Source organism: Artibeus jamaicensis, unplaced genomic scaffold (genome assembly GCF_021234435.1).
Source record: "Artibeus jamaicensis isolate MK-2021 breed Jamaican fruit bat unplaced genomic scaffold, CSHL_Jam_final contig_797, whole genome shotgun sequence".
Lineage (NCBI taxonomy): Eukaryota > Metazoa > Chordata > Mammalia > Chiroptera > Phyllostomidae > Artibeus > Artibeus jamaicensis.
In genome coordinates this window covers 25407701-25431920 of record NW_026521977.1, presented here as the reverse complement: position 1 = coordinate 25431920, position 24220 = coordinate 25407701, and the positions used below count along the sequence as shown (strand labels likewise).

The 24220-nt window shown below is 39.7% G+C and overlaps 1 long non-coding RNA gene across 1 annotated transcript in view; it reads left to right on the top strand.

Annotated features, from left to right (window-relative positions):
* Window positions 1-24220, top strand: part of LOC128628553 (uncharacterized) — a 266595-nt gene that overhangs the window by 230011 nt on the left and 12364 nt on the right. The gene's annotated exons all lie outside the window — the stretch shown is intronic.

The following is a 24220-nucleotide window of genomic DNA, read 5'->3' as shown; positions in this document are numbered from 1 at the left end:
TTGGAGTTCAGGAACTAGTAGATCAAGACTGCAGAATACATCTGTGAATGTATGCAAATGACAGCGAAAACCACAAGATTCAATGAGCTTATCCAGGGAGCAGATAGAGATAGAACACATTAAGAAGCCCAACAGGTGAGATCTAAAATACTCCCAAATTTAAAGGAAAGTTTGTTGAGGAAAATTTGGTAAGGAATGCCGAGAGTCAAACAGGTAGGAGGAAAACCAAAGGAGTTTGCGATCCTGGATGTCAAATGAAGAATCTGTCTGCTAGATTTAAAAGCAAGAATGCCACCGGTGATCTTGACATTATGTGAATAGAAATCTGATAAGATTTGGAAATTAAGCTGAGCTTGCCCCTGCTCAGTGATAGAACTCCAGGTGGACACATGGAACTACATGCGGGGACACAGAGAAATAGGACATGCCATCAGAAGCAGTACCCAGCTATACTGGGCAAAGTAATGAGCAATTAACTCGGGGAGCTCACTGATGAACAGAGGCTAAGAGGATCACTGTGCTTCGATTGCACTTCATTGCACATCCTGGCGAGGCAGTGACAGCTAAAAACAAGCTCACTTCTCACTTGGTTGATACTGAGAGATTTATAAAAAAATTAACTATTTATATTCTTTTATTTAAAGGTATGGCCTATATATAATTCTATAAAGGATGTTTCTGAGTCTCATTTAAGCTTTTAAGATACCTCCCTTATGTCTTCTCAAAGCAGATCATTTTAGGACTCAGCATCCAACCACTATCTTGATAATTAGTTTTATTAAATGAATTAGTGAATGGAGAAAACTGTAGTCATTTATTTTTTCTCTGGGGCAATCTTAAACTTCAGCATATTCTGCATATTCAACTTTATTCATCCTTAGAACATAGGATTTTTTTTTCAGCAAAACTGATATGATCCTGTACTACTTCCTGTGCTACTATTTAAATTGCTGGGAGGTATCTGTAGAAAAGAAGGGTCAGCTCTCTAACTGTCTGGATTATACCTGAGATATAACCCTTTTCACTTCCAATTATAGTAAATGTTTGTGCTTAGTGATTACCTACGGCCACTAAAATGTCTCCCCTCAGCCTTCCCCAGGGTCCCCGGCAGTTTGCAGCTATGATGTGTGTCTTTCATTATTAGTGACAGTAGGCACAGAATTTAACCTTGGGTGTTCTCTGGAATCGGGTTATCTGTTGGGGTGCCGCTGGGATCAGACACCAAGGAAGAAAGGGATTATCTTATTATCGGCAAAGAAATGAGGATTCTATAGTGTTAGTGGAGCTACAAAAAAAGGAGGGGTTGGAGGCTTGGTGAAAAAGGTGAAGAGATCAAGAAAAAAAAAGTCATGGTCACAGACCATGGTGATTACAGGAGAGAAAGGAAGGTGGAGGGGCAGAGGGTGATGGGGAGGTGAATGGTGATGGAAGGAGACTTGATGTGGGGAGGTGAACACACTATACAATGTGCAGAGGAGGTATTACAGAATTGTACACCTGAAACCTATATGACATTATTAGCCAATTTCACCCCAATGAATTCAGTTAATTTTTTAACAAAACCAAAACTACTTTGACCATAATATTCAGGATGACCAGTTTCCTAAACGGCTCTGTGTCCTTTTTTTCTCTTCTTTCAACCAGTACAATTATGTCTCATTAAAATTTTATTAAAAGCCACACATTTTGCACCTAGAGTGAACAATATTACCTTGGTAGCTACAAAAGCATCACTGTGCACTTTTCCCTGATGGTGCCTCTATGGCTCATTCACTCTTCAGAAGCAAACGTGTCAGTCAAGTAAGAATGATATCAACATGGTTCCCAGATCCAGTCTTATAAGTTTGAAGATAGAAGTGAGATTTTTCTCTGCCATTTTTGACTCTGAGCTAGACATTTGTTCTTTTAGAGGCTTAGCTTATTCCAAAATGGAAACAGCATTCACCTCCCACAGTGCTGTGCACAGAGGAGACGTTTTAAATAAATGGTAGGATTACCCCCTAGAATATTTTACATATTCTTAATCTTCCCCCAAGTACCAGACTCAACTGGAAATCATAGTCAATATTTTCTAGAAAATAAAATCCTCTTTTAAGGGATTTGTCTTAACAATCCATTAAAAAATGTGTGCCATGAATACCTTCTGTTTAACACTCTCATTTATATAACCTCTTGGTGGACAAGGTTGTTGACTGTAGTCCTTTCAGATACGGGTGTTGAAGCTTCTACCTTGGACCCCACCTTGACCCGTACCCCCTCTTTCAGAATACTCTTGGTCTTACTGTTCTTGGAGCACTGCAGGCAGCCATTCCCAAGGGGCACCAAGATCGTGGCAAGGCTGTCTGCCGTGTTGCTCTTGCTCATGGGGAGGGCGTGGTGTGGACAGAAGAAGATCTTGTCCATGCGATATCTGGACACAGGTGCAGTCCTATCAGTTTGGCTGTCAGTGACATGAAGTAGTGCTAGAGTATTAGTGAAGTGTGCATTGTGTATACAAACATATGCTGCCCCCTACAACATACACTCATTAGATTTATCCTCCTGGAGCACTTTTCCGTCTCTGGTCTCCTGGAGCTTTCCTCTGCTCCCTGCTTCCTTCAGACTCTCAGCTCCCCATCTATATTCTTCCATTATTCTTCTGACCAAAAGCTCTCCCCAACCCTCTCTCAATCTCTTATACAAAAACACTCTTGCATAGTAGCTTTTAGAGACCAACAAAGAAGTGTCTGAGCTCAAATCATTACTTAGCTCGAGCTATCAACCACAGAATACTCATGAATGGTTCCCCTTTATGCCAGGGTCAGCTTTGAAATAAAAAGTGACTGCCTGACTATCTACCTATTTTATAATAGGTGGGAGTATTTTCATCCCATCCCGGAGAAGGTGGCCTTCTTCAAACGAATGTATCTAATGATTTATTGTCATGCATCATAGACAAGCATAACCTTGGAGTTTTCGTGTCAGAATGTAGGTGGAAATTTCATATCCTGCTGCATTTACTGTGATTTACTGTCCATGAGGGAAAAAGAAACAACAACAAAAAAATTCTGCAGAATAAAATACCTCTCGTGTATTATTGCTGCCTCGATCTTCTACAGCAAAGCTTTGGATTCAGCATAATTTTTAGCCTCAGTCTTCACTGAAGAATAAGACAATGAAAAATATTGTTTCTGTATTAGGTAAATAATTTCTAGACGGAATATATTTGCCCGCAGGGAAACATCAGTAGTGTCTTGAGCTGTCTGAAAGAAATGTGGGAAAATAATGCAGGAGAGAAAATGGCATATTGACTTATCCTGGAGGTTCATAAGAGATTCACACCTGACATCTTTTTTTCCCCTACAGCTTTATTCACAGATAACCCAAATGCTGTACAATTTAATGGTTTTTAGTATATTTACAGAATTATATAACTATCACTATAATTAATTTCAGAATATTTTCATTACTCCCTCACCAAAAAAAAAAAAAAAGAAGAAACCCTTTCCCATTAGTCTTATTTCTCATTTCCTTCCTGTCCCAAACCTTAGGTTCACTTTCCCAAACCCTAATCTACTTTCTGTCTTTGTGGATTGGCCCATTTCGGACGTTTCATATAAATGGAACCATGCAATATGTGGTCTTTTATGTCAGTCTTCTGTCACTTTATGTACTGTTTTCAAGGTTTATCTATGTTGTAGCACATACTAATGCTTCATTCTTTTTCATTTCTGAACAATATATTATTGTATGGATATACTGTATTTTATTTATCCATTCATCAGCTTATCAACATTGGATTCTTTCTAATTTTTGGCTATTGTGAATAATGCTACTATGAACACAAGTGCACAAATTTTAGTGTCAACTGTGCTTTCATTTATACTAGATGTATGCCTAGGAGTTGAATTGACAGGTCATATGGTGACTCTAGGTATTGAATATAATTTTTTGAGGAACCACTAGACTGTTTTCCACAGTAGCGGCACCAGTTCGCAATGCTACCACCAGTGAATGAGCATTCAGATTCCCTACATCCTCATCACTGTAGCACTATTTATCTTTTGAACTATGGCCATCCCAGTGGGTAAACTGATGTGTCATTATGTTTTATTTATACTAACCTGCTAACTCATGGTGCTGAGCATCTTTTCCTTTGTTTATCAGCAATTGATGTATCTTCTTTGGATAAATATCCATTCAGATACTTTATCCATTTTTAAATTAGGTGTTTTGTCTTTTATTGTTGAGTTGTAAGAGTGCCTTATGTATTCTAGATACAAGTTCCTTAGCAGGTATGTGAGTTGCAATTATTTTTTCCCAGCAAAATACCGTCCTAATTTAAGAAATTGGCTATGTACTTACATTTATGCATAAGAAAAATGTGAAAATAGCAAACAGTATTTTCTAAATATTGTTTATAACATAGTCTCATAGAAAGTCTACCATTTATAGTTGATTTATACCTTTAGCTTTAGTTTTATCTAAATTATTGTTTTTCAAAATGTATAAAAGCAAGGAATTTATTAAAATATTACAATTATGTATATGTGGCCAGTAGGCTTATGGGTTTTAAAAATTCATTTTTTTCCATTTGCTAGATTTCTGCAAATTAAAAAAAATAACTGCTGTAATTTAGTTGTGACTTATAATCTGGCAAACTATGGATCTTCTCACTGCTGTGCCCTCAGAGCCTGGCACAGGGCGTGCAGACTGACGAAATGAACGAAAACAGTGAAAAGAAACTGTGCTAACTTTTTCTTACACAAATTGTTTTTTTAATCATCCTTTAACACGAAGAAACTTTATTATTATAATTATTTAACAAGAAGAAAGAAACTGCAGCTCAGAATAGTTTAGCGAGTAAGGAACTGACATTTAAAACCATTCTGTCCCATTATTATGATAATGGATGTATTTAATTTTATATTAGAAACTCAATATTTCTGGAAGTGTAACAGGGACTCGTGGGGAAGGTGGGTGGTATTGATTTTTGCTGGTGGCTGCCCAGAGCCAGGTCTCCCTCCCACCTAGTCACCAGAACAACACATCAGATGGTCCAAGAGTGTTCTGGAAACTTTGCTTGTGAGACTTGGAAATTTGTGCCTAGATGACTTTTAATTTCTCTGCTTAGTTTTTTAACTAAGCAAAACATGTCCGCTTGTTTTTGAAAATTAAAAAAAGAAAGGAGAAAATAACTGCTAAGTTGTTTCCTCCTCCCAATCAGCATTCTCCTGTAGCAGCGCAAGGCTGAGGACACCAGCGGGCCTCTGACTGCCGCCCCCTAACTGACTGTGCTGTGTGCTGGGCTCTCACTGGCTTTTCCACTAAGGCATGAGTACAAGCCCCAGATGGTCCCTCTAGAACTAACATTTGTGCTCCAGGCCTTGGCCAGTCCATCTGGCCTTTCATGCCTATTAATAGATTTTTCACCTGGGCCCTGGAAGTCAAGAATAGAAATGTGCTTGTTTTATTGGTTCCTGTGTTGCCAAGAGATAAATCATTGAAGACCGTTGGAAAGATTTAAAACGAGCAGTGTCTTTCCCCAAAGATACCAATTCCTGGCTTCTTAGGATTATGCTAATTCCCTTACTTTATATTGCTAAGCAGGACTCTGAAAGAGATTCATTAGACCATATTTTAAATTTCTTCGTTTTCACTCTTCGGTCAAGCTTCGCTGATTTTTCTCTACTACTTCTTCCTTTCCCACCCTTTTTTCACCATGATAATGTTAAATCTTTTTTCTGAATATTTTATTTATTTCTATTTTAGAGAGAGGGGAAAGGAAGGAGAAAGAATGGGAGAGAAACATCAATGTGTGGTTGCCCCTCCTGCCCCCTACTGGGGACCTGGCCTGCAACGCAGGCACGTGCCCTGACTGGGAATCGAGGTAGCGACCCTTTGCTTCACAGGCCCGTGCTCAATCCACTGAGCTACACCAGCCAGGGTGATAATGTTAAATCTTTCGAGTCACTTGCTCTTCAGTGGACAGATGTTACAGAAAATAAATATCGCCTCCATTTTATAGGTCATAATATTGTGTCTAAGAGAGAGCAACTGACTTGGCCACTTAACACACAGCTGTTTTTATGGCAGATGCAGAATATGAACTGTTTCATTATCAAACCCATGCTTTTAAAGAAATATGCCAAGTCCTGTTATTAATATCCGTCATTATAGCTATGGCTCTAGCCATAGACATGATTCTTAGTATTTTATTAATCGTTTGAACCTGACCTGGCTTGCAGCAAGGGGAATCACTGGCAGACTGGGAAAAGCAAGATGAGGGGATGCTGTAGACGTATGCATCTGAACTCTCCCAGATACCCACTAAAGTGCCAATGCAATTAAAAGTTTAAGAAAAAACACACTCATGTCAACATGCGAGTCACAGAAGGATTACAGTCAAAGCAAGAACAGACAAACAAAAGCCGACCAACCAAACACAGAAAATATGTTCCAGCCAAATAAAATGACTTGGAAATTTGCCGTATTTTTATCATGCTCTGAAACACATTATATAAGAAGTATCTCTATTTACCGATGATACGGGTTTCTATTGTCTCAGCCATCTCTCAGCTCTCTGATCACACATTTATAGTAAGGCACTTTGGAACATTTGTCCCATATGTGACTACCCAGGGTATAAGTTTTGGATCGCGTCCTCACCTGCATTTACCTGCTAGTGGTAGGAGCACACCCACTGAACATACATTAAATATTATCACAGCACACCCTCTTCTCCATTATTTCACATGCCAATAAATATAATAGTAGTGTTAAGATTTTCTTCCCACATCCTATTGATTACCTTGTGCACCCACATATTGTTTGTGTACTAATACCACCCTTAGACATAGATAATCTGATTTTCTTCTGCTTACTATTCTGTCTCTGCTTGACCCTGATTAAGTTGCAGCAAAACCCATGCCAGATGGAGGAAGTTGAATAGCTGTCCCGAGGGTCCTGATGCATCCAAGGATGTGATGTAGGGAAATGGTTTACGTAGAGTGACATATACCCTTCCTATACCGAGGCTTTCCCCAGTGCCTTCCGAGGACCAGTTACTAAAGGCTTTTCCTTTCTCTCTGAGTTTCTTAAGGCTAAACAGAAACCACTGATTTGAAAACTAATCAACTGGGCTGCTAGTTTGTCTCAGAAATTTGTTATAAATGATGAATAAACACACTAAAAAAACATTCTGTAGGTTCATATAGCAGACCATTTTATATATATATATAAAATTTGGCTGGCTGTAAAATCTATCAAAGTTTCTCAACAGCCCCATATTTTTTACATGCCTTCACTGCCACCAGCAGCTGCCTGTACATATGTTCCTTGATTTTATGGGTGCATTACAACAGCATCAAAGCTGTTGTAACATTGCAGGCACATTTTTATGGGGAACAATTTCAGCACCCTGCCATGTGTCTGGCCCACCCCAGCCTTCTGTTGCTGGAATGGAATGGCCAAGCCATTTAATGAAGTAGATAAGGAGTAAGATTGAGAGTGGGTGGCCCAAGGTATATATTGCCTTTGCTTTATCCTGGGGGAAGGGGCTTGAAAATGCCTCCTTTGGCATCTCAGAGCAACTAGCTTCCTTAGAGATGGCCAGAAAGACAAAGCATTGGAACATTGTCATTCTGGGAGAAAGAGACCATGGAAGAGCAACTAATAACCTCCATAATGACAGCATGATGAGTGTCTGTGGCTACATGAGGGTGCTTGCATTACAGTAGTGTGGTCAGAAAAATTACTTTATAATTAGCATTGCATTTAATGATTATATAAGTATGTCATTGATATTGAACACTGAGTCTTTATCTATAGGGGGATGTACCTCTAAGTATATTGCGTCTGGGGGCCCCGATTTTCTTTTTCCTTAGACTGAGATAGCAAATGAGCAGATGGTGTGTGAGTGGTCTTATATTCATGTCCTTAAGGCCTTCAGACACCATCCCTCCCCGCCCAGACTCACCTCGGCTTTCTCCATGGGACCCAGGCTTGAACTGATCTAGCCTGTGCCTCGTGATCAAGAGGTGCCAGGCACTGAGGCTAGGGAGGAAAGATGCAGGGATGTGTGTGGGAAAGATGAGCGGAGACTTGTCTTTTGGCTTAGAAGATAGTAGCTCCTGATATCATCTTTATGACTCTGAACAGGGACTGTTTTTTAAAAGAATTGAGGGCAATTCTTGTGTTCCTGGGAAAGTGCAAGAGTTCCTGGGTCTGAGTTTCAGTCTATACTGGTTGCAATGTAGTTAAAGCTGATGTCTTTAAAGTGATCTTAGGTTTCATTTTGAGCATTGACTAGACCTAATTCGCTGATTGATGTTAATTCTGAAGCATTTTATTTCCAGGCATATTTTCTTATTCAACTTTTACTGGTCCAGGCTTTATGTTGGGGGCTGCCTGGCAATTTGCTAACTTCCTGATGCTAATCAGTCTTGAATAACTTTTACAGAAAAGACACACAGCATGCATTGGTGCAAAAAGGACCTCAAAAATCATCTGGTGCACCCTCACTCCATCTTCCATCCTGAGCTGGGGCGTAGAAAAGGGAGAAGTGATTTGTTCTGGGAAAAGGGCTGAGCAGAGAACAGGTCAGAAGTGAGATCTTCTGATACCTTTTCCACTGTATGTTTTCAGAGTTGCTTTTAACTTCAGGCTTGGACATCAGTGTCCGTATCCTGTCGGTCGTCACTTTTGATTTGCCTTTTATGCACTTAGTCCTTTTGCAAAGGACGTGTGTTTGGGATATATTTTCCCAGGGGCAGTGATGGATGGACACTGAGCTCACTGCAATATTTTCCTCATGTCTGTCAAGCAGGACCCTGTCTTCTGAAAGGTGTACCCCTAGATGGAGAGTCGTGTGATCTTTCTGTCTCTTTTGTGCACCTTCAGAATACTTGACATTCTTCTCGAATGGTCCAAATGCTGTCTCTCTGGCTTCATTTCTATGAATTTCTCCTCTGGCATTTTAAACTCAAAATGTACCGAACCCCTAGGATCCTGGTTTATCTGCATTATGGCCCTCTCCATCTCTTTCTCAACAGTATGTAAAAAAATCAGAATGTGTATTGTATGGGCATTGTTTTAATTATTTTTGCAAATTCTTTATTGCATAAGGGAAAACTTCTGGATTTTTCTTTGTATTTCATCAGTTCACTTGAGATACCTTCTTTTTATAACAGCCATTCCTCTCACTACCATCTTGTTATAAAAATCAAGAATTAGCAGATTTAACTCATTTGCATTTTCCAATGAGAGCCCATGAAAGTGAAAAGAAAAAGAAACTTTTGGAAGTTTGTAAAAATAAAGATAACTCAAGAAACAGTCTCTGTGCTTGGCACTTTACAAACAATATTTCTGAACTTTACAATCAAGTTTCAACTTCAGTGCTACTTGGCATTTGATAGATGAGGAAAATGAGACTCAGGACGCCTGAGTTACTTGCACAGATTTTCCCAGATGAGCGGCGTCATAGCCGGGACTCCTCCTTGCCCACCTTGCTTCAAAACTCATGTTCTTCTGCTGCACATGTGGCTGGGATGCCCGCTGAGTCCATTCACATCATTTCTTTCATTTAATATTCACAGCGACACTCTGGGACAGGTGTTTTAAGTGCATTTTACAAATAAGGAAACTGAGGCTAAGAGAGGTTAAGTGACCTGTTCAAGGTCACTTGGCAAAGAAGTGGAAAAGCCAAGGTTCAAATTCAAGTTGGCCTGACTCCAAAGTTTATGTTCTTTCTATATGATACATAACCATCTGCCTTTTTGACTGACATGTATTTATAGCCTCCACTTGCTCTTACTGCCAGCTCTCAATTATTTATTTAGGAATTAAACAGCACTGTATATATATATTTTATTTCCAAGATAGTTATTTAGATACTTTGAAGTTATTTCTCCAATCTCCGTGAGCCGTGGTAAATAACTGAAGAACTGTGAAGGATATGGAGGTGTCTAGCCAGAAAAGTGGCAATGAAGAAAAGATGTGAATGAGATTTACAATTTTTTTCAAGGGTTGCCATATGGAGAAAGGATTAACTTTTGTTCTAAATGACTTACCAGATTAGAATTATGACAAGTGATGAATGTAAGCTACAGGGAAATATTTTACATGGGTATAAAGAGAAGCTTTCTAAAAGTCAAAGCTGTTTAAATCTGAATTGGCTGCCTTGGAATGTAGCGATGTTTAGAAGCAGGACAACCACTTGGCAAGTTCGGTGTCATTGGGATCTGATGACTTTTAAGGTCCTTGAGATTGGATGATTTTCTGACATGGCTTTGCATTCCTGCATATTCATCAGTGGATGCTTGCCTGCTAATTCTGCAGAATCTGGGATGTGTCCCAGCTAACAGTTGGCACAAGTGGCTGGGAAATATGGAGAGCCAGGAAGGGCGGATCTCTCCCTCAGCCTTCATCAACCCGGGGAGTGTCAGCCCTCGACCCGAAGGAGGGAAGTACATCAGTGCTAAGCATCATCAGTGGGCCTCTGTCAACGTCCTAGACAGAGGGAGAAAGGGGTGTTGTTCGCAGTGCCCCTTCCATGTCTTCATGTCACAACAAGCAGAAGAGAAGAAATGATACACCCGGGGCGGTGTTTTTAAAGGCGCAGAGTAGTTGACGAATCAGGTTTCGAGTGAGGTTACCATTTGCAGCATTGATAGCGTTTTTTTTAAGTTTAAATGGCAATCACACAATTATTATATATAATGATAATAATGATAAGATTACAATGATAATTATTGGGGGATTACTATATTTTCGATATTATTATTCCTAATATCTTACAGCTGAACAAAGTAAGGTATATACAACTAGTGCAACAAGGTCACACAGCTACAAGATGGCAGAACTAGGGTTCAAATCCAGGTCCACCTGATTTGATATTGGAGCATGTTTTCTTATTTTTGTCGCTAATAATTTTCATCTCCTATCCCTTTATATAAGGGAGTTTTTTTTCATTTTTCTCTATAACTGGTCTTTTTGGATGAGACGCTAAGAAGGAACCACAGTTGGTCTCTTTTGGGTGTTTTACAGCCAGGTGGCCCATCCATCTATAAATAAGGCAGTGAACAGAACATTGTCCTTGGTGCAGTTACATTGTTTTCTTCTCACCTGGATTTCTTTGTCTTTGAACTAAAAGGGTGAGTTAGCTTGTGTTCCCTGGAAGCAGAGCCTGAGATAAGTACTTGGGTGGAAGCAGTTTTGTAGGAAGCAAACATAAGAAGCGAGAAAAGCCAATGTGAGGGAGCTTCCCTGAGGTCACTTCAGTCGACCACAGGGTTCAGTTCTTCTCGGGCTCCTGAGCAGCGCACGGGGACATGGCCCAGAATCGACCACCTGAAAAATGAGAGACCGGAGCCCTTGCCGACCCACTCCTGTCGCCGTTTTGTTGAGGGTTCAACCCAAGGGCTGTGCTTGCCTGATGCTCATTGAGCTAACCCAGGGGCAGAAGGTAGAAAGCTGGGCACTGGCTTGAGGTGGGCAGTTGGCAGCGTGAAGGAAGCATGACCATTCATGGAACTGTCCACGCGGCAGCTGAAATCAGAGGTGGGCTTAGGGGTTTCGGTGTCTGCTGCAGAGCATTAGAAAAGATGATCTTTAAAATGTCTTTCAACATAAAATTCTTACATCAATACAATTTTTTGCATCTGGAATTATATGCAATCATTTAATCTAACTCCATTTTCAGTGATGGGAACTGAGGTCCAAAAAGAGGAGTGATTTGTCCAACTCCCACAGTGAATTAGAGGACGAACTGAGTCTCAAGTTCACAACCCCCTGAACTCTGGCCACTGTACCTCTTGGCCCACTTCTTAGCTGATGCTAATTAATACCTAATTAATGACGGCCTCCTTTTTTGTGGCCTGGGAGTCCTGAAGATTATTATCACCTTTGGCTTAGTTGAGCCTTTTGCAGGAGTTATCCCGGCAGGGTTGCCTCAGCCTTGTTGCCTAATTCCTCTTGAGACTCCAGGATAAGAGGGATCAGGATGATAATTAGGGAGAGGCAGGCAGCTCCTCGTCCAGGACTGTGCATCTCTCATATCGCTCATCTCTACCCCCTATAATCCTCTGCACTGCCTGCCAGTTGCATTTGCATACGTCTGTTGCGCACAGCAAAGGCTCGGAGAGTGAGGAGGAGGGATTGGCAGAATATGAAATCCAATAAGGGTGCTGAGTTCCATCTTCTGAACTCAGGAGCCTGGTAATTAAAGCGGTATTTACAATGCAATAAAGGCAAAGCTAATTACTGGCAAATGAGATTGAGGCGATGCTCTTTCCCAGTGAAATTAGACCAGGATCAGCCTTCATTATAAATCCTCTAACTGTCTCCCTTGTTAATTATGATCTTCCTAATTCCCTTGTTGGCAATATTTCCCTAATTTATTGTTACTCAATAACAGAGGATCAGTGGAAACTGAGGTAGAAGTGATAGAGCTCTGGACAACCGGATGGGTCCCTGGATCGTTAACAGAGCAATAAAAATCTGGAGGAGAAGGGGGCTACTGGTGGCAACCTTAAAGCAAAATGAAGGCATTGTCTTGAATAGCAGTAAGATTTAATTTTGCTAAGGTACACGGGACTTCACCTTTGATAACTATTTCCAGACCACAGACAGGTGAGGCACGTAAGGAGCGGTTCGGTCATCATATACCCCAGGTTGGGGCCTTTTGGCGCGGTGCTGTGACTAATCAATGCTTTCTAAGGGGAGTTGCATCCCTGATCTCTCAAAGTGCTTGAAGTACAAACGATCCCTGTAGATGTCAGCAGGCTTTTTCTGTAAAGACCCAGGTAGTGGATGTTCAGGCTTTGTGAGGCTACATGCCAGCTTGGTCACGTGCCTTCCTCCTCCCTCTCCACCACCTCTTCCTCCTTTTCCTGTTTCTTCTTTTTAACAACACTTTTTAAAACGAAACAGCACCAAAATCATCTTAGCTTCTGGGTCCTACAAAAACGGGGCGTGGCTGAATGTGGCCTGCAGGCAGAGTGCCGACTGCCGCAATGCATTGTGTACTCGTACAGTCAGCCAAAACGTCCCTGTGAGGCACAGAACCAGACCACCCAGCAGGGGTACCTTGTCCCTCTAAACCTGTCGAGGATTAAATTTGGAGTTGAAGCAAGATGTAGAATAAGGAGGGCACAAGAGAGACAACTCTAGGACAATGATGAACAACAGTTTTTGCACGATGTTTATTTCTTTATTTTCTTGTTCTTTTGCTTTTAATCGTAGTAAAATTGCACAACATAAGATTTACCATTTAAGTTTGTTTAAAAATCAAGAAATATATATTGACAATATGGATAAAATTTTTGGTTTTACTCCTCCCATTTACTCTTTTCTCTTCATTATTTATTGTTCATGGCTAAAATTTTAGAAAATATCTAACTGATACTAACTTCAGTTTCTGAGACAATGCTGACATTTAGTGACACCTTTTGTGCAGCAGGAGTGTGACGATCTGAGGGACTGTGGGGCGAGGTGGTATTTTGTCATCAGAGTTCAACCACAGGCTTGGGACCGAATGCCAATCTCTGGCAGTATTTCCAACAAAGGAATTGGTATTTTGATACTTTGTGAGACAGTTTCACATACCACTGTTGGATTTCTGGTTTCCTCCCACTAAATGACAGGCCAGATCTCCAGTCCATGTGACTGTAGTAGACTGCTCTGCCTAGTTTTAGGAATTGTATCTCTACCCCTTGTGGCTAAGGGCGAGAGACGACCTCTGGAATGCCAGCCACAGGAGACAAAGCCTGTCTCTGGTAGCAAACGCTGCCTCAGTTCCTCTCCCTGCCCCCAAAGCTTGGTTGGAAGTCAATGACAGGTAAGACCCCTCACAGCAGGGGGCAACCTAAGTCAGACTCGATCACCTGGGAGGCCTTCATGGAAGGACTCGGGGGCTGCAACAGAGAGCAATGGACTCTCGCCCCCCAGCTTTATCAAAGCCCGAGTCCCCGTGTTCTCTGGGAGAAGTGCTTCCTGGCTCCAATCCCCTTAAGCCTGAATACCTGTTGGGGAGAGGTGCAGCTCCTTGCCTGGTCAGAGCATGCCCTGGGAAAAATCTGGCATCACAAAGGCTTGCTGATAAACCTGTGAAATCTGCTCTGCTAAGAGTGCTTTCATTCATATGATAAGGGTCCCAGAGGAAATGAGTATGTCTTCCAAAGTTTCTGCAACTCTCTTCCTGACAGACACTGACTCTGGTAGCCCTCAGATCTCTTGGTAATGTTATCTACTGTTTGATCCTTGCTGCCCTGTATTCCTGTGTATTACAACCCAATAAAAGGCTATAGAAGAGGGTGCTCAGGGCCTTTTTCTCCTCGGAGGACCTGGCCGCTGCTGGCCTTTGTCTCCCCTGAGAAACTGGCCACAGCCCACTCCTCCTCCCGAAACAGATCCATCATGTCTTGGCCATATTTACTCATTCATGCGTGTCCATGGCACCGGGGGCACCTTGCAAAAGAAGTCGTCCCCACATGTGACCATAGCAACACTTCCCGCACCTCCAACACATTTCCATATCCTATCACCAAACACCACTACCTGGGGGATAGGAGGTAGGCAGTATCTTCCATGATTGAGAACCACTGAATTTTCCAGTTCTTGGGTACTAGGGATGCAATGTGGAGAAGTATCTCACAGATCACTGAGCATATGGATTCAGGGAGAAGCCTGGAAATGATGGACGCAGAGTGGTCTTCTCCTAACTTATTCCCCTTTTTCATCCCCACTCTGTATTACAGCTACAAGAGGATACTTTTGCTGCAGTCTTCCTTGGAAGAAGAGGAGGCTCAGTTCTCTTGTCTGTGTGCCCTGTCATCCATTCTGTCGTATACTAGATGAGCAGGGTTTGGAAAATCATATCACGGATGGCCTGTCCATCACGACTCAATCCAGGGTGGCCAATCCAGTGGTATACAGGTGGGAGAACCACCTGGAATCAATGGGTGACTTTCACAGTGCACGTGAAGTGTGAATGAACTACATGTCGGCTTAAATATTTTTGGTTTCGTATTGCTGAAAGGGGATCACCTTCTCAGAGCTAGATGAGTCACTGGTGGCTGATCTCAGGCATTCCAAATTCCATATATGATTTTGTGTCTTCTGTTCATTGGCAGAGGACAAGTCTGTCAGTGCAGTGGACCTTCTATCCTTTTTCAGTAATGCCTCAAGAGTAAGTGCTGTGAATAGGAGATGCCCCTTATGATTCAACACCAACAGGAGCTTTGTATTTGAAAGTGTTGCAGCAGGATATGTTGAAAGAGCATGTGTTTTAGAGTTAAGCAACTGTATATTTAAATTCCTTATCTACCACTTGCAGTGGTAGCAGAGGAACTCAGTTGCTAGCAGAGGAACCCTAGCAACTTTTTTCTGATTCTCAGGGATTATAATGCCTGTCTTGCAGGGTATGGGAAAACATGATTCACTATAAATGAAGTGTTTAATGCAAAGCCCAGGGTATAGTAGTTGCTCAATTTCCCATTGCTATTGATAATAATACTGATAATAAATCAGTGATGCTATGCACAAAACGTGGTCTGTTGACTATTTATTGTTGACTACTGATAATCAGTGGAAGCTAAGGTAGGTATTCTTCATGCAGGTAAGAGTGCTGGCCCTGTTTGTGGCCGTCATCCTTTTGCGTGTGCCTTTAAGCTCAGGCAGAGTGGCACAGTGTGCAGGAGAAACCTAACTCTGCCCCAGGTCTGGCTCTTCCCAATTCTAAACTTCAGTCTTAATATACTTTTGCTCCTTATTTGTAAGATAAAGTTATCTGAACAGATCACTCTGGGTAATCGTGAGGATTAAACATGACTACACTTCACTGGCTGTAGCTTCTAATTCACTTGGGTTGCTCAGAATGCGTAGATTTTCTTTACCTTCCTGTTTGGTGTTTGTCCTCGGCAAGATTTGCAATAGACAACATTTGTCTTTGACTTGATTTCCTTGCTTCTCTGCACTTTTCTCCTTCACTGTGTTGAATTTTCTGGTCTCCGAGGTACCCAGCAATAGCCCATTCACCTTAAGGTGAAGGTAATTTCTTACTTTGCTGTCTCTTTCCACTTGGCATATAGTGGGTGAACCCTGCCTCCATTATGAAAGAGGTATTATGCAGTTTATGATCACCAAAGTGGGGACAGGGTATCAGGGCCAGGTTTGAGAGGTAGCTTTGACTATTTGGAACCACTATGGGGCACCTGGGTAGGTCAGCCCCAAGTGGGGAGGGACTGGAGGTGGTCCCATACATGCAGCACCAATAGTTCAAGGCCACATTAAGACAGCACAGCCACCTGCAACAAGTTTAGCATAAGACACTGAACAATAAGCCGCAAGACAGTAAAGAAACGAAAGGTGATAGCATCTGGGAATGTCAGCAGGGTTATTGTACTGCCTTACAGGTCTATAATATTTTATCTAAAGCTCTTGGGGACAAATCTGTTTTGGAACTCGGAATTTTTCAGATTCTAGGAAGGCGACTGCAGTACAAATAGAGTGTATTATACAACATCCCCACCCAGGTCCAGGGCAGCACCCCATTATCCAACACAGTATGCATTACTTTCTCAGCAAAGCGGACGCATATTCACACTACTTACAGTAAGTAAAGATTAAAAATAGCCTTATGTCAGTCCAAGTCAGAATTTCTATGAATGAAATCAAGTCAGGTAACATTTTGACACTAGAAGAGTTAGGAGAGTACTTCCGGTTTTCAGAAGTTTTTGTATTTTGGCATTGCTAACAGTGAACCCTGAACCTGGAGCAGAAAGTAGATAGATAGAAAAATCATGGGCAAATAGGTGTCAAGATAACGAAATGCACATTTTCTTATCCGCGTGCCAGAGTTCATCTACCTGCCTAATAAATATTTATCGAGTGGCAGCAACAACATGCCAGGCACTGGCTGTGCCAGGGAACAAGAGAGAAAAAATCTCGGCTTGGGTCCGTCTACCAGAGGCTCCAGCTCCTCCCCTGTACGCTCCGCTCCTCTGTCTCCTTTCTTTTTAGGCAGAGGAACTGTTTGCTTTCTGTCGCCTGCCTTCTTCTGTTTCTGTGAGATCCCCTGGCTCTATCCAGGAAGAAAAAGTAGCTTCTTCATCCGCGAGCCCTCAGGTACTTGGTACATAGCCCGACTGTAGCATTTGGAATGTGGTTACTCTCTTTTATCTGACTCTCCAATTAAACTCTGAGCTCTTGAGAAGAGGAAGTTTGGAGCCTCCTGGATGTCTAATTCCCTGCACGCAGTTGGTGCCCATCAAATGTTTAGTGAATACACACCTGCTCCTCTGGATGACTGAAATACCTTCAAGTCTCAATTTTATTGAATTAGATGGGAAGAAATAGTGATTTAGCCACTCCTTCTTTTCTGGCTGTCTTATTGATTGGCTCCTTTTTTCTTCCGAATTGTTAAGGTAGGACCAAGTAATAAAGCATATTTTTAGCATTATCTACCAGCAGTGAATCACTAATAGTGATGATAATTTTAACCTTCCCTTCTGTCTTAGCTATACAACATTATTACCTTTTTGTATTACTGGATATTAAAATCACATTAATAATCAGGAACTGATTAAATTGTCTAAAGGTTAAGTAATATAGTAGCACATTTGAATGTTAAAGGTACCCGTTAGGTATAATTCACCAAGAACAAACTTAGCTCCTTCTCTGGAGATAAAACAGACCATATTGTTTTCCGGGAGATTCATTATCATTATGCTATCTTGGAAAATGCAATAAAATGAAAGTCAGTTGGCTGACTAGACTTTTCAAGTTATAAATTAGAAGTTAAGATGATGGAATCATTCACCAGAGGTAGGGTATAAGAATTGGTTACTTAGAAGGAAATCTCTTCTTGCTTCCCACACTTTTCTATTGGTTTCTTTGGTATGGTTATGAATAAGGGTCTGAGAAGGAACTCAGGCTAAGTTCTAGGGTCTTGCCTATCCACATCTGACTGGCTGGGCATCCCTGGGCACTTAACCTCTGTGGGACTTGGTAGTGGAAGAGAAGTATCTTCTCACTCTTTTCTCTTTCAAAAATGCTGTGAAGTTGAGTGTGGTATTTTCTGAGAATTTCTTTTCAATTCTTGAAAAGGGAGGTATGTTCATTCCGATATGGAGTGAAGGGACTTTGGGGTCTTTTCTGATGCTCATTGGCTGTACTGTCTTAGGGAAGAGTCTTAACTTCTCTTTGCCCAGGTTACTTAGAATTACTAAAGAAATGGCATTTCTTAACCCTCTCTGCCTGGAAGGGCTGTTAGAAAGCACAGTTGTTTGCAAAAGCACTTTGTAAAATATAAGTTGCTAAGCAACATGTACATATATTTTTTGCTAATTATTATAAGGGAGGGTTATTCAAATTCCTACTCTTTATGAGCCGGAGTCATGGGACCCAGATCAGGGTCTGTGTTCATGGGGAGAAGTTGATTCTTTCACACAGGAGGTGATTCTCTGGGGGACCTTGAGACCTGAAGACCACCTGGTCCCTACAAGAATTCACATGGACTTTAAGGGTCTGGTATATGAATTATGTCATCAAGGATGTTAATGATGCATGGATGTGAATAAAGACCTAGTTAGCACACTCTCTGGGACTGCTTCCAGCAGCATGGTTGTAATAGAAGACACTCGGAACTGGTGGTCTGACGTGGTTTCCCATTAGGAATCACGGGCAGGATTGGCCTGTATACCTCAGAAAGGAACTAATCCAGAGTCCTGAGAATTCGAAGCTAGATGAACAGATTGGCTCAATGAAAAAAATAAGTAACGGAATTTTTTAACTTATTTTGAAAATAAGTAACTGAAGTATCAGTTAAAGCACAAAGGAATAAATAAAAGAGAGGAAAAAAGATTTGGGGGAGGATTAAGAGAAATTGTCTTTCCAGAGGTTTAATATTATGAATATTTACAGTCATTTTGAATCTGTCTCTAAAACCCTGAATTACAGAATTTGGTAAATTGTTATGTAGTATATCAGAGGGGAACCCCTTTGTCTGTCAAGAAGGTACATTGGCTGATGTCTCCTGTGGTCTTTAGGAGCCCAATGCTCTTCTAGTTGTTGGTGAAACTTGGGGAGAACATTCTGTTTTTCAGATTTTCTCTTGCCTGTTGCATGTATGCTATGCTGTGCTGTCTCATTTCATGCAAGAAACTGTTGTTGAACCTGCATTAGTATGGAAGATGTGGAACTTCTTTTGCATGTCTTTCAGGCCCTACTGGAATGTATTATGTCCGTTTGCCCAATACTGGGGATCCCAAATTCTAGCCATGATTGGTTCAATGGGAAACAAACAAAACAATAAAAAATTCCACCTTTTTGGAGATATGTATCACTGTAATTTCTGGTTAGGTGATGCAGACAGAAGTCAAAAAATGCCAACACATGATAATCATAAAGCAAAAACTTACAGTAAACTCGTAAAAGACAAAGAGCAGGGAGTATAGCATACTACTAAAGAAAGCCATCAAACCACAAAGGAAGTGAACAAGAGAAGAAATGAGGAACACAGAGGAACTGCAAGAAGAGCCAGAAAACGATGAACAAAATGACAGTAAACACACACCTACCAATAATTACCTTACATGGAAATGTACTCAAGTTTCCAATCAAAAGATGAAGAGTAGCTGAATGAATAAAAAATAAACTGTGACTCATTTATATGCTCTCTCGAAAAACTCATTTTAAATGTATGGACACACAGACTGTAAATGAAAGGACGGAAAAAGACATTTCATGCAAATGGAAACTCAGAGAAAGCTGTAGTAGCTATACTCATATCAGACAAAATAGACTTTAAAATAAAGACTGTAATAAGAGGGAAAGAAGGGAATTACACAGTGATAAGGAGGTTAATCAAACAAGTTATAACATTTGTAAATATTTATGCACCTAACCTAGGAGCACATCAATATATAAAACAAATATTAAAGGGAGAAATAGCATACAATAAAAGTAGGGGACTTTAATACCTCCCTTTAATGGATAAATTATCCAGACAGAAAATCAATAAGGGAATATCAACGTTAAATGATGCATAGACCAAATGGACTTAATAGATAATATGGCACATTCCATTCAAAAACCAACAGAATACACATTCTTCTCAAGGCACATGCAGCATTTTTCAAAATACTGTATTTTGCTGTGCACAGTGTGTTCCTGTGTATAATGCACACCCACATTTTGTGCGCATTATACATGGGAATGTTATACCCATTATTATACTCATGATGTATCATCATTATACCCATGTATAATGCTCATCCTTGTTTGTCCCTTAAAAATTTGGGAAAAAAGTGTGCATTATATGTGGCAAAACACAGGTAATCATATGTTAGTCCATAAAACAAGTTTCATTAAGCTTAGGGTTGAAATTATATCAAGCATCTTTTTTGACCACAGTGGTATGAAACTAAAAATTAACTAGAAAACTCACAAATATATGGAGATTAAAGAACATGCTACTAGACAACAGGTAGGTCAAAGAAGGATAAAGAGAGAAATAAAAAATATCTTGAGACAAATGAAAATGGAAACATAACATATCAAAATTTATAGGATGCAGCAACAATAGTCCTAAGAGGGAAGTTCATAGTGGTAAATACCTACCTCAAGAAACAAGAAAAGTTTCAAATAAGCAACCTTTCTTCATACCTCAAAGATCTACAAAAAGAAGAACAAAGCCCGAAGTTAGTAGAAGAAAGGAAGTAAAGCTTAGAATAAAAATAAATGAGATAGACACTAAAAAGGCAATAGAAAAAATCAGTGAAACTAAGAGTTTGTTCTTTGAAAAGATAAAAATCAACAAACCTATACTCATGAAGAAAAAAAGAAAGGACTCAAATAAATCAGAAATAAAAGAGATGTTACAACTGATACCACAGAAATACAACTGAAAAATACTATGAAATACTTACAAATAGAAATATTAATAGAAATTTCTATTTATAAATAGAAATAAAATAATACTGTAAAATAAAAATACTGTGAAAAATTCTGTGCAAAAAATTGGACAACATACAAGAAATGGATGCATTCTTAGAAATATATGACCTACTAAGAGTGAATCATGAACAAAAATATGAATAGATCAACTACTAACAAGGAGATTTAATCAGCAATCAAAACCCTGCCAACAAATAAAAGTCTAGGACTGGACAGTTTCACATGTGAATTCTACCCATTATTCAAAGAAGAATTAATACCATTTTTTCTCAGTCTTTTACAAAAAGTAGCAATGCGGGGAACTCACAACCTAATTATAAAAGGTAACGTTACCTTGACACCAAAACCAGACAAGGATGTCACAAGAAAAGAAAATTATAGGCCAATATACCTGATGATCATAGATGCAAAATTATCAACAAAATATTAACAAATCAAACTCAATAATATATTAAAAGATCAGATACCATGAGAAGTGGGATTTATTTCAGGGATGCAAAGATGGTTCAAGAACTATGAATCAGTCAGAATGATACACTACCCTAGCAAAATGAAGGATAAAAATAATATGATCATCTCAACAGAAGCAGAAAAATCATTTGACAAAATTCAACATTCATTTATGATCAAACTCTCAACAAAGCAGATATAGAGGGAATAGAAATCAATGTAATAAAGGCCATTTCTCTAATCAGGAACAAGACAGGGCTGCCCACTCTCATCACTTTCATTCAACATAGTATTGGAAGTTCTAGCCAGAACAGTTAGGCCATAAAAAAGACATAACGGGCATCCGAATTGGAAAGGGAAAACTCAGTATTTGCAGATGACATAATTTTATATATAGACAACCATAAGAATTTCATTAAAAAACTGTTAGCATTAATGCATTCAAGTGAAGTTGCATGATACAAAATCAATACACAAAAATCTGCATTTCTATACAATAATACATATCATAAATAGAAATTAAGAAAATAATGCCATTTAAAACTGTATCAAAAAGCAATAAAATACCCAAGAACAAATTTAACCACAGAGATGAAAGATCTATATGTTGAAAACTACAAGACATTTATGGAAGAAACTCAAGATGCAAATAAATGGAAAGATATTCTCTGCTCGTGGATACACGCCCTTTGTATTATTTGATTTATAAATAATCATTTAGATCCTCTAGTCCTTCTGTACCAGTGCTAGATTTTTGCAGTTGCATTGTCTCCTTTCCTGCATTCATCTTTCAGCCTCTTTTTGAATGATTCTTACATTTTCAAATTCTAGCTCCCACCTATGTTGTGACAATCAGCAGAGAGAGAAGAGGTAATAGCATGGGGTAACTAAATTGCTTAGGAAAAGGAGTCAATAGGCTTTGTTTATTGCATGCTAGCTCTTGCAAAATGGAAGTGGTGTTTTGCAGAACTAGGTTGAGAAGTATTTCTGTAGTCAGTGGAAAAGAGTACCATAATTGACTAACAATGTGTTCCTTGCATACGTGAACACAGAAAGATTACATTTGGGCAGAAATATACCATTCCTATCCTAGAGAGCTGAGGCTGGAAATATGAAAATCAGAACCTTGGGAGGTTCTTTCGTTAACAGGTGTGATGGCCACATTTTACATGATGGTGAGGCCATGGTGCCCAACTCTTGAGTTAAAAACTTGTCTAGTATTGCTGAGAAAGTATTCTGTAGATGTCATTAACATCTATATTATGTCGATTTTAAGTAATGGAAATTAACCTAAAAATGTGAGTAGGTCTTATCTAATCAGTTGAAGGCTTCAAGAGCAAAAACTTGGGTTTCTAAGAAACTTAACATAGAAATCTTGCCTGAATTTTTAGTCTGCTGCTGACCTACAAATTTTAGACTCAAGACTTCTAACATTTATCTGAGTTTTTAGCCTGGCAGTAGGTGTCAAATCTGCCAGTCCCCAAAATTATATGAGCCATTTTTTATTGTTGTTCAATTATAGTTGTTCTTATTTTCTCCCCATAACTCTCCCCTGCCTGTATGAGCCAGTTTTTAAATTAAAAATTGCAGGGTCCATCCTTAAAGAGTAGATCAAGCTAGTGTATGGTAGGTCTAATTCAGGTTATTCCTTTAATGAAAGACATAGTTACAACTGTTAGTTTGAACAACACGAGAAGTTTAGCATCGACTAAACTTCAAGAAGCAGCAACATTCAGGGATGAAAGTTTTCTATTCCACAAAGCTAAGGTGATACCATGTTTGATTCCAAAGACATGGGAAAATATATTGAGCCAGAGTGGTTTTGCAAGTGCTTCTTGCTGTTGTCTGTGCATCCAGGACCAGTAATATTAGTGATAAAGTTCAGAGGTGTTGTTTAGGTGAAATATGACAGATGGTAGACTTCCTTCCCTTCTCCATAAATGAATTTCAAAAGACTTAAATACCACTTGGTTTTTCCAGCAAAGTTCACCATTTTCTGTTACTCAGTCATATTCTTTCCATGTGACCTGCAACAGCTGTTCTTTCACCAATTACACCACTTCTTCCTGATAAATTAAAAACTACTCCAATTAAATGGTATAATGAAACCATCAATCTATGTTACTGAGGCAGAACTGTAATGTAATTAGTTATTGATACCACAAAGCAGGGCTTTGTTAGGATGAGAGTAGGGTGGGTGGCTGGCTCTAGTTCTTGCAAGGCACAAGCGTTAGTTGTTGCGGAGACATAAGTGATTCATCTGGTCGTTTTCCCAAAGGACATTTGTTATGTAAATATGGCCCAAGGGAGCATTAGAATCAGTGGTTGTTGAAATATAACACAGCAGTTTGCAAGAGGACCCAAGAGGCCTACAAGGACAGAATAGATTATTTCCCATGAATAGTCAGTAATAAATAATTTCCTAGGAAAGAATAATTGATTTGAGAAATGAATGAAAGTTGTGGAAGTATAGTGAGACCTTCCACTATACAATTTTTATTCCAAGGAAAACGTGATCGTGAGGGCTACTTGATAACGTGGATTGTCTCCTATGATTAATTTGGTGCATTTCATCTTTGCTGCTTGCTACACATAGAAAGTAGTCAGTAAGTGCTCACTGAATGAATGCCGTAGTGTTTAGAGTAATCCCGTTAGGCAGCCCAGTTTCATCTTCCACAGATGAATCATCAGTAATAAAAACTATACCTGTAAATACCTCCTCCTTTAAATAACTCAAAAATACATGCACCAAAAGTATATATGTGAAAAAAGGAGTGAAAAATATGTTAATGTACTAAGATTAGATCATCATATCTCTCAGGCTATATAACAAATG